The sequence below is a fragment of the Anarhichas minor genome, unplaced genomic scaffold (genome assembly GCF_050575085.1).
Source record: "Anarhichas minor isolate MPS153535 unplaced genomic scaffold, ASM5057508v1 ptg000037l, whole genome shotgun sequence".
In the NCBI taxonomy this organism is placed as follows: domain Eukaryota; kingdom Metazoa; phylum Chordata; class Actinopteri; order Perciformes; family Anarhichadidae; genus Anarhichas; species Anarhichas minor.
This window is the reverse complement of record NW_027466483.1, coordinates 1,454,175-1,469,339: the sequence shown is the minus strand read 5'-3', so window position 1 is coordinate 1,469,339 and position 15,165 is coordinate 1,454,175. Positions and strand designations below refer to the sequence as shown.

The 15,165-nt window shown below is 44.0% G+C and overlaps 3 non-coding genes and 2 pseudogenes across 3 annotated transcripts; all 5 read right to left on the bottom strand.

Annotated features, from left to right (window-relative positions):
* Window positions 1–5,205: 5,205 nt before the first annotated feature.
* On the bottom strand, window positions 5,206–5,277 carry trnad-auc (transfer RNA aspartic acid (anticodon AUC)). Its single transcript has one exon. It is a non-coding gene; the product is annotated as a tRNA-Asp (tRNA).
* Window positions 5,278–5,472: 195 nt separating this feature from the next.
* On the bottom strand, window positions 5,473–5,581 carry LOC142967248 (U5 spliceosomal RNA; annotated as a pseudogene).
* Window positions 5,582–9,428: 3,847 nt separating this feature from the next.
* LOC142967245 (U1 spliceosomal RNA) lies at window positions 9,429–9,551 on the bottom strand (annotated as a pseudogene).
* A 677-nt stretch (window positions 9,552–10,228) lies between these two features.
* Window positions 10,229–10,417, bottom strand: LOC142967246 (U2 spliceosomal RNA). Its single transcript, XR_012958528.1, has one exon. It is a non-coding gene; the product is annotated as a U2 spliceosomal RNA (small nuclear RNA).
* Window positions 10,418–12,175: 1,758 nt separating this feature from the next.
* Window positions 12,176–12,292, bottom strand: LOC142967247 (U5 spliceosomal RNA). Its single transcript, XR_012958529.1, has one exon. It is a non-coding gene; the product is annotated as a U5 spliceosomal RNA (small nuclear RNA).
* Between the last annotated feature and the right edge of the window lie 2,873 nt (window positions 12,293–15,165).

Below are 15,165 nucleotides of genomic sequence, written 5' to 3'. Positions count from 1 at the left end.
TTGGGATTGTCACCGCCAAAAATGTCACGCTAGCCCACTGACCAATCACGTACTTGTAGGCCAGCTAGCAGGCTCTGACGCGTCAAAGAATATGCCCAACATGTCAAACTAAAGATCTGATTGGTTGAACACTGTGACAATCAACAATATCGTCCCCATTCACTTAAAGTGCACATGGATTCACTTGAGTCTGCAGGCCTCTGTCTCTGTTCTTACCTAGAGACACAGGTGAGATCTGATTGGATAAAAGCTCTACTTAAAACAAGCTGCACTGGAAGCAGAGCAACTGAGGAAGACAGTAGCTGTGCAATGAGAAAATAAGATAATGGGGAAAATATTTGTATAAATTATAATACATTTTTATAAAAATTATTAAATTCTAAAATAGATATAACTTTGTGATTCTGTTTAGGCCAGCAGAGAAGGCCTTGCAGGACCTGACGGCCCACCACTGCAATATATATACACGCCTATGTTACCGGTAGTGTCATTCAGGTTCAATTGAGATAACGCTACTCTATTTTCTGCATTTTAGATTCATACTCTTGGATTGAATCTTGCATTTGTGGGGCTTTTATTTTGAAAGGGTGGGACTGGGTGGGTGAGAGAGGGGGAGAGAATTATAATGTTTGACACTAAAATGACAGGCTTCATCACAAGCATTCCAGTTAGAATTCATTCTGTGGGGCTTTTATTTTGAAATGGGGCGGGGGGGGGTGAAATGGGAAAAGTACTCTAAAAATATCTAAGACCTGAATGACTGTATGATAGAGAGAGACAGACAGAGAGAGAGACAGACAGACAGAGAGAGAGAGCGACAGAGAGGTCTAACAATGCCTCCAAGTCGTGTGTGCGTAGAGAGAGAGAGAGAGAGAGAGAGAGAGAGAGAGAGAGAGAGAGAGAGAGAGAGAGAGAGAGAGAGAGAGAGAGAGAGAGAGAGAGAGAGAGAGAGAGAGAGAGAGAGAGAGAGAGAGAGAGAGAGAGAGAGAGAGAGAGAGAGAGCGAGCCTGCGTGCGTGTGTGTAACTGGTTGCCATGGTGAGGTGTTAGACGCACACTGATTAAGAAACGTTACGGTAATGATTACTGTAATGTTTCTTAACCTCCTCCACCCTGCGAGGACGCCGGGGGGACAAAATGTTGTCCGGAAAATGGATGTATTGTTTGCTAAATATTGTGGAATTGTAATTTTTTTTACCGGATTAAACAGCAACGTATGGGCAACACTATCATATAAGTCACTTCTTACACACTCCAAACACAACTATAAACTACTAATATAAGCATCTAGAAAATGTGGCATAAAAGCATGAAATCCTGGCCAGAAATCGCCGTTATGTGTACGGCAAATCAATATTTGCACCCTGATGCTAGCGGCTACCAAGCGTTGCAATGCATTTTATAGGATTAGCACGCGTGGCCGAACGCATAAATACCTTCGGTTTTTCTCTCCATGGAAGCACTACAAAGCTGTGAGTGGACAAAGGTAGCATGGCACTGGTCTTCGCCAAAACAAATGTTGGTTTTTGCTCAGGTTTTATGAAAAATTAGAAAAAAACGTCGAAGATTATCCGTTTCAAAGGTACCATCATTGTTGCCAACTGCATCCTGTTTACTGCCGAGCTGTTTCCAGTATAAGAGTGGTCAATCTAGCTTGGGCGAGCGGTCAGACTTCCGGCGAACGGAAATTTACGCTCGGGGAGACGCGGCACTTCTTGCAACGTTACTCGCTAAAACTTGTGTCAATCAAGACCCGCTTCGAAGCCAGCATTCCTGAGACTCTGACGCGCCGAAGGCGGGCACATTGACTGAAATCGACCAATGATAGGCTGAGCTACAGACCCATACACACAGAGCAACTGAGAAAATCCTATGAATGACAGCCAGAAACAGGCTCTGAGTGGACCCTTGCTCTCAAAATGATTTCTAACGGCTGTATTTGGATGTATTGAATAATATGAGTGATAAAAAAAGTGAAATATATAGTTATATAGTATATAAAAGTACAATGTAAGAGCTGCAACAGCTGGTTCGAAAATGATGACCTCGCGTGACCTCTCTGTACTAAAGCCTCTTATTCTTCACTTTATCCCAGCCAACCTTTATTCAACAACTACTTGATCGGTTGTGCTATGATTTGGGAGAGTTTGGGGCAGCCAGCTGCATTATTTCAAGAACATAATATCAATAAAAGTGCTTTTTTTCAGGTGAACCTGAATATTTTCAATTTGAGCTGTGTAATATCTTCACTTACTATATTAACCAGCAACATATACACAATATTACCCATCTGAACAATCTCACAAGTGTTATAACTGATTATAGCATCAAAAATTATTAAAATAGACCTTGTAGTAACAGAACTTTGGTCTCCTTAGTATGGGTATCATTTTCGAGCAGAGGGCTAAAAATAGGGCTAGGGGCTTAAGAGGTATCAGCCAATTGCAATAAGCTATTTTTTGCCAAATTGTAGTTCTTTTTTGCACAGATATAACTTTATTTGCATTGTTCTAACAAAGTGATTGCACATTTTATTTGTTTTTGTCTGATGGAGCAATCTGGTTTACTTAAAAGTGATTGCAATTTTCTTTATTCTATTTGAAAAAGCACGGACGGAGGAGTCATTTCAATAAAAATTCAACATAGACCATTTTGTTACAATTTTGTTGGGGCGGTGGGGCATGAACATTTTTCTTCCTCCAAAGTGGGGCGCGACAGAAAAAGTTTGAGAACCACTGCAGTAATCAGTGATGTTGAACAAAACTCCTGCCTCCTTTTAACAAAAAGCAGGAGTCTGAGTGCCAAAATATGGATACCGTGAGAAAGATAAGACTCTGCCGAACGCGTTGATGTGGTTTTTATGTTTTGTGGTGTTAAAAATGTGAGCTCCAGAGCAATATACAAAACTGGTACCGTCTGCTTTCTTTGAGAAATTAGTGGTGAAATTTAACATGGAATTCTGGAGCAATTTGTTTGGAAAAATCACAGAATATTTTCATGCTCCGCTCCACTCTGACAGTTATGCCCTCACTCTAGCTCTTAACGAGCCGCGCAATACACACCCATTATAAAATCTGAAACGGACCCAAAATTTTCATGAAACTTAAATCTGTGACTTCATGAAAACTGTGCTAGCTATCAAAATGTCCCTTTGGCTCAATAAAGTACAGCGTTTTGTCTACGTTTTAAACTTTGAATCATGTTTCTACGTTAAAGTATGGCTAGTCAATATGGGCCCAAAGTTAAGTGTTTTTTTAGCTCTCTTCACGACGAAACCCCATTCAAGTGAATGGAGAAATTTTGCTCCGTTTTTCGGGATTTTCGGGAAAACCGCTGGGCGAATCTCTTATAAAAGTCATTGCACACGATGTATTTTTTTCGGAGGTGTTGGCAACGCTGTGTGAGGAGAAGCGTGCCAAACTTTTCTGGATAAACCTGATTATTATTATGCCCGCAGGATTACAGTCAGTGTGCTTTGGCACAGGCAGGTTTACTGCCTTTGTGCCACAAAGCCACACTGAACTAGAAAATGCATTTCCTGCTGAAAATGCGTTGGAATGCTGAAAGCTGAAATGAATTGTAAAAAAATTGCCGAAAGCATTTAAACTGCACTGCTGAAAACCCTTCTTGTTGAAATGTCTAACTATGGTGTCTGTAGCTGAAAGTATGAGGAAGAAGAAGGCTTTGAAAGTTGAAGACGTTTAACAGGATTTGAAGATTTTCTCCATAGATATCCCATTCACAAAAAATTGCAAAAAGCTTAATATTTCAAAAAATTTAAAGATTACAAATATGAAAAGTCATATCATCCCTCTCCTGAAAGAGCTGAACATTTTGAAAGGGAAAAGTCCTCTCAAAATCTCATAGACCTGAATGACTGTATGAGAGAGAGACAGAGAGATAGAGACATAGACAGAAAGATAGAGAGAGTGAAAGTTGTTAACAGACAGGCAGGCAGACATATAGTTAGGGTTACAGAACAGAATACTGAATTTGGAACACGGAACAGAACACGGAACAGAATACTGAATTCGGAACTCGGAACAGAACAGAATACTGAATTCGGAACACGAAACGGACCATAAAATGGAACACGGAACGGAACACGGAACAGAATACTGATTGGAACACGGAACGGAACACGGAACGGAACATGAAATGGAACGGAACAGAATACTGATTGGAACACGGAACAGAATACTGATTGGAACATGGAAGGGAACACGGAACGGAACATAAAACGGAAAACGGAACGGAACACAAAATGGAACACCGAACTGAACACGGAACGGAACATAAAACGGAAAACGGAACGGAACACAAAATGGAACACCGAACTGAACACGGAACACGGAACAGAACATAAAACGGAAAAAGGAACAGAATACTGATTGGAACACGAAACGGAACACGAAACAGAACACGGAACGGAACACGGAATGGAACTTGGAACAGAATACTGATCGGAACAGAACGGAACACGGAACGGAACATAAAATGGAACACGGAACGGATTACTGATCGGAACGCGGAACGGAACGCGGTACGGAACACGGAACAGAATACTGATTGGAACGGAACACGGAAGGGAACACGGTACGGAACACGGAACAGAAACGGAACACGGAAAGGAACACGGAACGGAATACTGAATTCGGAACACGGAACAGAACATAGAACGGAACACGAAACGGAACTTGGAACGGAACAGAATACTGATCGGAACACGAAACGGTACACGGAACGGAACACTCATCGGAATACTGATCGGAACGCGGAACAGAACACTGATCGGAATACTGATCGGAACGCGGAACGCAGAACACGGAACGAAACACTGATCGGAATACTGATCGGAACGCGGAACATAAAACGGAACACGGAACGGAACACGGAAACAGTATTCTTTGTTCCTGCTTACTCCACACAATAAAACTCTACGTAGTGGAATTGTCAGAAACTGGATAAGAAGTACAACTGCCCCAGGGTTAGCTTTTCCTCCACACAATCAAAGTGTTCTGACTAGCATTCCCAGCAAACTGGATGAAAAGAAGCAGAATTTTCCATTCTGATGTGCAACCTTTCATGCTTGCCGAGGTAGGCGATCATATCGTCAATGTGAAGCGGTCTCTGACACCAGGAACATGCTCGATATGTATCGTCTCTGTGTTAAATGGCTGTTGTCTTACTAGCAACTGGTAGAAAACTCCCCGTCAGGGAATCGAACCCTGGTCTTCCGCATGATAAGCAGAGATACTGTCCACTATACTAACGAGGACTGCGGTAGTAGCATTCTTGGCTAATGAAAGAAAAGTGCCGCTGTTCCGGCCTTTAAGGGGAATTCTTAGAGCTATACAGGGAAGGCTTTAAGTGTAGTAGACATTTACTGTCACTCAATGACACAGCAGCTGTGACTGAATCCATTCGGAAATCATGTTGTCTGGCATCTGAAATGTTTGCAGTCAAGTGTGAATGGTGCATTGAGCCTGCTAAAAATAGGTTGAACTCATTGGTGTTCCTCTCCACGTAAGTCTTTAGTAAAAGGCGAAAGACTTGTGCGTTATGAAGAGAAACCAAAGCAAGTACAGGAATCTTGTCAAGAGCAGCCGAAGTCCCTAGTTGTCCCAGTCAAAATGCTCATGGTAAGCCTAAATTGACGTGCCCTGTTCCAAATCTGAAGCCACACCCATTCCCATACCCCTGCCCACATCTTAAAGAGGGCAATATTCCCCATAGTACTATCAAAAGTACAAACCACTTGATATTCTTTTCAACAAAACAATCAGGGGAGAGGGCGAACGCAGTCCCCCACTACCAGAAATTATGCAGTCAAGATTCCCACATTTGGGGAGTTCGCAGAGCTCGAGTCTACAGTCGTGCAATGTCTACAGTGACTGTAGACATTTACGCGTCCTCATTGGTCAGTTTGACTGTGGACTACCAATTGGATCGGAGGAACCGACTGCAGACCACCAATCACAAGTTGACCTGCAAATCTTGAATACATCAAGTTAGAGTTGCGAATCTACCCACAGCGTTGACCCTGCAGTAATTCTGGTAAGACTGAAATATTTTTGTCTTAATAATAATTATTTATACAGAACACTGTTTATACTGCCCAATTGTCTTTTGGTCGGGTGGAAAAAAACGGACATATTGTTAACGTTAGCTAGCTAGCTAGCTAAGACTTCGCCGCTAGTTCACGTTTAGCAGCTCTCAATAACATCTCTTCGAAATTGTATTACTGTCAATATCCATTTTATCTTGCGTTAACCCATTAACTCTTGCATATACGGTTCAAATCCTGATGCTCGAGTACGGGCCGGGTCCGGTAAGATAACGTTAACGTTATCTAGCGTCCCTAAATATAACCTCTTAAATCATTATTACGAATGCCAAATATTCTTTGCATCCAAAAACAGTCCCTCATTAATCAATAGATAATCAACTATTAGCCAGTGTTCCAGAGACAGTATTTTTGAGGGTTTAAATTCGTTCTTTTAATAATTTACGTGCTGTCATAAACACCTGCTTGCTCGGGTGTTTATTATCTATCTAACGTTATATTATTAAAGACAAGAGAATGTATGAACTACAAAGACTTCTGTCAGCGTGTTTTTTGTCTCCGTTGCTGTGGTTATGACGGGAATATGGAATAATAGAAGATCCATATTTCTGATGTCTTACTCTTAGTTTTGCCATGAGTAAGAACATGAAACTTATCCAAAGGGAAGCTGAACAGTTGATCAAATATCAGAGGAATCAGTCAGTGTTGTAGACTCAGGAGTTATGAGATATGATATATGAGTTAACGTTATAAGAACTCTCCCTCAGAGATCTCTAATCTAATCTGTAATCAGGGTTGTAATCAGCAGTTGTCATCCTGCTCTGACACTTCCTCCTCTTCCTCCCTGGGTGCTAAAAGGATATCAATGGCCTGTTGTACGTTCATTGTTATATTAGTAATGTATTATTATAATATAACAATATCTAATATTATAATAATAATATTTTGTTGTTGTGTAGCTCAAAGTGTATTTGAGCTACATTTGAACTTACCGCCTTTATATGTCAACTTTTCAACAGGAGGATGCCTGCAGTCCAAACCCCCTTCCTGGCTTCGAAAGGTTGGAAAAGTTCGGCTCTGCTCTGCTGGAGGTTAGCCTGACAGAGGACAAGCTGACTCTCACCACTGAGCAGAGGAACACGGTCCTTGAAGCCTGGAATGCAGTGGAGGAGCACGACAAGCAGCCGCAGCAGTTCAACCAGCTGTACAGAACACACTGGGTCATCACCCTCTGCTGCCACACACAGAGGGACCATCTTGTTGATGCTGCTGTGATCCAGAGGCTGAAGATGGCTAAGCGATACGCACCAGCTCAACAAGACATCAGTGCTCAACAGGCCCACTGGTGAAACTGCTGTGGTCTCACCTCAAGGGTCTCGCAGCAGTCCTGAGAAGAGCACCATCTAGAAGGCCTACGAGAGAATCCAGCACCGGATTCTGGTGGAGGATCCAATCCTCTGCAAAGCAGGCATTCCTCTCCCTAAAATAAACATTAAGACAGTACGGGACTTCATACATCGTCAAGAGCGCCTTCTTAACCTGCATGTCACTAAACAGTCCTTCACTGTCACAAAAAACACCTCCATCTCATCTGCTGACCTCCCTCCAGCACCACACCAGCCGGCAGTCCTCCCTCCACCACTCTACTCTCTGATGGAGTATGTGCCCACACCCAGCACGGCAGGGACTAAAGTGTTGAAGGGAAGGACGGACATAATCATGCCACTCTCCCGGCCTCAACCACCACTGCCACTTGTGCTACCGGCAGTTAGAAACACCTCTGCCACCTCTACCATCAGCAGACCTGTGCCCTCCCTCTCTGCATCCACAGCAACCGCTGAGACTGCTGGCCCCTCCACACGGCCATACTGCCTGCTCCTCCTCCTACATCAGTACCTACTACTCTGCCCACAATGTCTGCTCCTCATGAGTTAAGCCCACCGTCCTGGGCCAGAGCTACGCAGTACAAGCTAAAGAGTCTGGAACAGCCCTCTGCAGTAGGAGTGAAGGTGTCACGAGTGCAGAATCTCCCTGTCAGTACATGCTGTGGCCAACCGACCCAGGGACAAAAAGTACAACAGAAAGGCTTTCTGGCCTGTAAAAATGATGTCAACATCAAAAGGTCTGGACAACACAGTGTACGACAGCTACGAACACTTCACTTCTGTTGTGGACAAGGTGGAGCGATGAGCTGTAGACACCCTGTATATATCTGTAAATACTCATGCATTGTAAATAGTTTAGATCTTCATGTACATACTCGTGCACATTGTAAATAGTTTAGATCTTCATGTACATATTGTAGTCTTCTATTTTATGACTGCACTGTTTTTTCTGATTGTTCTCCATTTCATGCACTGTATTCAATAAAGTGTTAAGTGTTACAGTAACATCGAGTTGTGGAATATCAATTAATGAATGCAACAACAGGGGTGCGTTTGTTTTCATCAACAACAGGGACACGGATATATAGAGTTCCAGATTACTTACATGTCAGTGCACATGCCTATATTACAATGATATCAGATCATTTTGCAATAGAAACATTAAACAGCCTCAGAAAATATAAAACTACTTCTAATTAGCCTCCCAGGTGTCATAAGGGAATTTAAAAAGACAGAAGTGACAAAAGTAAACAAACAGCATTCTCTCACATGTATCATTTTGATTTGGAATAAGATGCATTTTATTGAAAAAAGACCTGAATAAATGACATGAATTATGTAGCATTATGTAGACACAAATGTACTTGAGATTCTCTATTTATAGCGTCATTCTATTATAGCTTCAACAGGTATCACAATAAATAGCTAATTACAATCTGAAATGGACAATTTTACACACATGGAATCAATCCAGATGATGACAACAGTGTGTGCAACATCTACTTTGAAAGGAGGTGAGGCGTGTGCTAGACTCCTCCTGTGGACTCCATATTCCACACGTGGGAATCTTGTGTGCATATTTTCCTCTCCTGTAAACACAAAGAAAGTCTTAAAGATCTTTACGTATGAAGGGACACGTCTAGCAGCTGGTGGACCAATGTGCATATTTCTATTTCCAGATCTTGGGTATTGTGGTACATGTATGACAATAATCATGAAAGAAGTCATTGTGATACACAAACTAACATGTGCTTGGAGTAAATAGTGGTACATGATTCTGCTGCTGATACCACAGTTTGACAACATCAGGGAGCAAATATCCATTCTACATTTATTGATGCCACCAATATAAATTGACCACTTGATGGCGACATTAGACATTCTTCAATTAACGCAGACTTTACGCAGGCTTTGACCACTGGGGGCGCAAATGTTTCACTTTCTCACAGTAGACTGTCGGCCAATAACGTTTCGGGAGATTGCACTACGGTACAGCTCATCCCCGTTCGCAGTGGTCAGCACAACTGGAGTGCAATGGCTGGGCCTCGCCCTGGGTGAACCACCTTCTTGATCATGGTATCTCCCCTGCCAGGTAAGTATGAGTTGGAAGAGACAGAGACAGGGGCGACATTCCCAGACACAGTAGTCCGGATGACGGTTCCCAGATGGCATAATCCCAGAGTGCAGTCCTTTAGCATTAGCTTCCCTTGGCAAGCTGTTTCTGCTTTTGAGAAAGCAAACACAGCCCAGCAACCAAACGAAAGCCTAAAATCTAAGCATACTAACGAATCTTCGGAACACATTTCTCCCACAAAGAAGGGAAAATATCAGTTAGCAGAACACACAACCACTTTAGGCCCATCCAGAAGGCCACACCCACTTCTCTCGGCGAACCCGGGCAATTTGCATTACTCAACACAGCTTCACAGCATACAACAGACACTGTTGCACTGCAAAGCTTGCACTGTTCTGGACAAACTGCAAAAGAAATAAATGCTACAAAAGGACCCCAACCCACAATCTGACTCTGAGGACAGAAATTGGCATTCAGAGCTGGAAATTTCCCCCAGCAGTCAGGGCTGATGTATAGAGTGATTTGAGGCTGGGAGCACAGCAATGTTCCACGAGGGGCGTCAGTAAGGAATAAACAAGGCCTTTGACACAAGCCCCAGCCTTGAAGACAGACAGCGAATGAGACCCTCGTCGTTCATTAAAATGTGAAGCTAATCAACAGACTGATCCATTTGGATTGGTGTTTGGTTGCCCACAAGGCATTAGAGGAGTGCACCGTTCCCGGCAATGCTGCAATACCGGGTCAATGTGTGGAGTGAACGGAGCAAGCCCCTTTTTCATCTCCCGATGCTAAAAATCTGCTTACTACGTTATCCTCATATAGAGGATATATCAGATATTATACTGATAAGAACAGATTTCTTTTTTTTTTTTTTTATTATTATCAAAATTCTGCACACAATCATACAATTTCAAACATACAACTTTCACATATTTTGCAGCATGAAACTTAATTCAATTTCACTCATATACCAGTGACCAGAATTTGTCAACACAGAAAATACTAGAAAATACACTTATGCAAAGTCTTCAGGATTTGCGCATCCTCAATGATCATTCCTAAGTTAACCCAATTTCCTTTTCCATCTCGTCAGCCCAGGAAAATGTCTCTGAATTTGGCGATGATGTTGGTCTGCTAAGTCCCTCGTATGCATCCTCCCCCAAAGGGGATGACAGCATGAGAAGGCCTGGGGGGAGATCGAAGCTCAGGCCCAACCCTTCTGTTAGTATGCCAGCTACTTCTCCCATAGCCCGATCATCCATATCCCCTCCCACATTTTGACCCGTGTCCCCATCTTTCTGCTCCTGGGCCCCTCCTTCCTCCACTTTGTCAGCGGCCCTCGACTTTTTATTGCGTAGCCCCTCCCCACTCTCTCCATGCTCTGTCGGGAGTCCTGTTCCGAATGCCTGCGAGCCTTTCCGTGGCCCTTGCTTTGATTTGGAGGGAGCAGGATCAGAAATGATGGCAGGAAAATCTTCCATGCTGTCCGTGGATGCCTGGGCCATTCCGTCTGTTCCAGCGATGCCCTTCACCTGGGGTGCTGCCTCCCCTTTAGTCCCCGACGTGTCGGCTCCGGTGCCCTCCTGTACCGTCCTCCCCCCGTCATTCTGTCCATGTGTGGTTCCCCTACTGGGCTCGCCAGCCTCAGTAGGTTTGGCAGCCTCAGCAAAAGTTTTCTTGCGGCCAGGACAGCCTTGGTACAGGTGGTCAGTTCCACCGCATCCATGGCAAGTCCTTGGCTCTGTGCAGTCCTTGGCCGAATGCCCCGTTTGTCCACAGAAACGACATCTTGTTTCCCCACAGCTTGCCTCTGCATGACATGACTGTCTGCACTTCCTGCAGAAAGCAGGTTGCCGTGGGTAAAATAGATACCCTCGATCTCCACCAAGGCTGAAGAAGGCAGGTGGGTGTTTCAGGCCTCCTGGACCTTCTGCGTCATGATACAGCAGTACCTGGAACTGCCGCCGTCCAGTCCAAAACCCCAGAGTGTCCTTTATATGTCTTGCAGCCATCACCACCTCTCCATACTGCCCCAGAAATGCAGCTAGCGCTGAGTCATTTACAAAGGGGTTGTACATATGCACAGTTATTGTTCTGAAGTTAGGTCTGTCCAGGTTCAGTACTTTGTAGCCGGCTAGCGGCCTTACCCCTGCCTCTGCTCGGCAAATTTCAGCCACACTCCGGTAGATGTCCTCAGTCATCAGTGTAACGTTGAACGCCTTCTCTTGCTGGTTCCACTGGATGCAGTGAACCTCCTCCACCTTCAGTTGTAGCTGCCCAATTATGACTTGCCTGCCGAAGAACTCTCTGGACTGCAGTTTGTCTTCTTCCGTGGTTGCCTGGAATCGTAGTGTGTGTCTCAGCCCGACCCTTGGGATTGACTGCTCTTTTTGGCCCCTTGCGGCCATTGCTGTCTCGTTGTTAACTCTCTCTGTGCTGTATCTTTCTGCAACACCACTTGATCTTAGCCAAAAGGCCGAGAAGCGATGAGCCCCAACTCTTTGCTTCCCGAGTCAACCTCCTGTCATGTTTCTCCCTTGTCATGGTGCAGTTCTTTCCGAGGGGCATAGCAGTGGCTGCTGCTTGGCACACCCATCCAAGCACCGTGGTCTAGTCAAGGACAGCTTTCTTACTTTTCACAAGTGTACAAGGCTCAGCCAAATGGCAAAGCCTGCTAAAAATAGGTTGAACTCATTGGTGTTCCTCTCCACGGAAGTCTTTAGTAAAAGGCGAAAGACTTGTGCGTTATGAAGAGAAACCAAAGTAAGAACAGCAATCTTGTCAAGAGCAGCCGAAGTCCCTAGTTGTCCCAGTCAAAACGCTCATGGTGGCCTCACCATAGAACCTCCACGCTGAGACATTTCTGGTTCAGCTTATAAAAATGGGCAGCCTCTAAGTTGATGCTTTGACACAAATTGTGGTGCTTTTACCTTTCCTCAACTCACCATTCTTTTTCCACAATGGCAGACCCCTGGTGTCCAAGGCTCTCCGTGAGGCGGGTTTGACGACACTGGGGGGAGTCTGTGGGAGAGGGGGTGAGATGGGTTTTGACAGTGGGAAAACACTGGCGGCCTTGAATAGGGCTGGCGTGGTTTTCAAGAAAAAACAGATAGTTGAAATAGGGACGAGAATTAATAACAGTATATGCGACAAATGGCAAACACTGAAGCACCACAGCAGCAAGATGCAGGGCGATGCTGTGAATTTCCTCCTGTGCCACGGTGGAAAAACTATCCCGGTTACACAAATAAAGACAAAAGTAATTTACAGCACTCTAATCAAAAAACTGATTAAAAAAACGGCAGCAGAGCCAAGGTGGGCGGTCTTTTTCCCCAAAAAAAGATCCAAACAATTTGGGGTAACTTAAAAATTCCTTTTATCCCGCATTCGGTATTCAATACGGATTTCAAACTAAGGCACAGGAGGTTCTTTACTGCCATCGTCCTGCATCAGATATACAAAACCAAATTTGAAAGGACGTGTGCGGTGTGTGGGCAAGAGGACGAGAACCTAGAACACCTCATACTTGAATGTCCAGCCCTAACAAATTTACAGGAAAACGTGCGTGATCTGTTGAGCACCCATTGCGGCGCTGACAGTGAGAGTCTGAAAGATTGGGAATGGGTATGGCTATTTGGCATACCCAGAAAGGGTAAGGGTGGGACGGATGCTCCGATGAACGCGCTCCTCACTTTTGCCAGGCATGCAGCAGTCCTAAGGAGGAATTTTGCAATTTTCGAGGGAAAGGTGTTAAACGTTCTAGAACTGTACAAAAACCTGTTGAAGGCACACTTGGGACTGCTGCATGCCTGCAGGGAGGAGTGGTTCGAGGAGTATTTTTTAAATAGAACATCCCTGTGCAGGTATGTAGAGGGTGAGGGGCTTAGTTTTAATTTCTGAAATGACAGTAAAGTACGGTATTATCCTTTTTGGTTTCTTTCCTTGTTACTAGGGTTAATGAATGTATGGTGTGCATAGTTTCTGGGGTTAAAATAAAGGGTAAATGTTTATTCTCTTTAGGTATTTGTTTGGTTTTCTGAAACATGTTTTTGGTGAGGTTTAATTTTATAGATATGGGAATGTAAAAGTTTAGTAAGGAGAATACTAAGGAAAATTATCTTTTGGGCTTGATAAATGTTTGGTTTGTATATATATATATTTGAAAAACTGTATAATTATGTGAAAAAAATAAAAAATGTATTTTGTATTTTTGATAATAAAAGATAAAAAAAAATAAATCGCGCCCGATCTCGGAAGCTAAGCAGAGTCGGGCCTGGTTAGTACTTGGATGGGAGACTGCCTGGGAATACCAGGTGCTGTAAGTTTTTTCACTTCTCTCTCCAAAAGGCAGAGGACACTGCTGATTTTTCACTTGAGAAATATGTGAGAAAAAGGCAAGATTGAAGAAGAGATGCATACAAAGATGTGGGTAACGGTAAAAAGGGAAAAGAGAATCAATCAATATATCAATATTTTCTTATTTTTGGAATGTTAATTAATGAACTGGTTTAGGTTCGTTAACGTTTTAAAATTGACCTACTGTTGTAGGTTTTAAAGAACTATGTGTTGGAGACAAACTTGCTTACGGCCATACCTCTCTGATCTCTTCCCAGAGCCAGAGTGCATTGTGGGTCACACAGCTCCAGGTGTTCCTCAGACGAGGCACACTTGTTTTTCTGCTCCGGCTTTTCTCTCTACTTTACTCGTTGTCTTACATGCCCTGAGTGTTTTTTTTGTCAATTGTTTGATTTGTTCGTTCCAGTACCCCCGACAGTGTTTCACTGTTCGGGGGGGAAGTGTCTAATTCCGTCGTTTTTGCATGGTTTTCCCTCTTTTTACAATTGTTTGTAGAAGAGCGGTTTTTTTTTCCCCTGCCCCCATGATGATTGCCTCACCTGTGTACCAAACCCTGCATGGAACGACGACGATGAACACGGACACCCCTGGTATGATTGACAAAGACGGTACGACCCTGCATGGCCTAATGACAACACAAACGGATACCCCCTTACCGATGGCGAAAGATGGCGTGACACGGATTGGATTACCGACTACGAGTAAAGAGATGCCCACACGGGCGATAGAGAGAAGAGAGGCCCCGGCTGAAGCTGTGGTGAATAACCTGGTGGTTGCTGTGAGGAACGAGCAGGAAAATGCAGCAAGGAAAGCTGCGGAGAAGGTGAGGAGTACGAGTGATTTAAAGAGACTGACAGTAAATGTGGAGCTGGAGGGAGGAGACAATATGACTGCTATGGGTCTGATCACACAGATCCAGAAACAGTGCGGGGCTCTAATGGCGTGCAGAGCTGTCTCACCAAGGAAGTACGAACTGACTATGGCTGATTTTGCGGCAAAAGACAAATTAATGGAGGGCTTCAGGGTGGGAGACACGCGGGTACATGCAAGCGAACTGATGAACAATGAGCTGGTGGTGTCTTTCCTGAACTTGCCTTTTTATATAACGGACGAAAGTATCCTGGCTAAATTGGCCAGCTGGGGGGTAACGGCAATTTCTGCCATACGGAGGAGAGTGTGGCCCGGCTCACGTGTGACGGACGGTACTAGATACCTGAGAGTGAGGTTTACAGAGCGCGTGCAGTCCCTGCCCTATTCCACAAAATTCGAGACTGCAGTGGGATC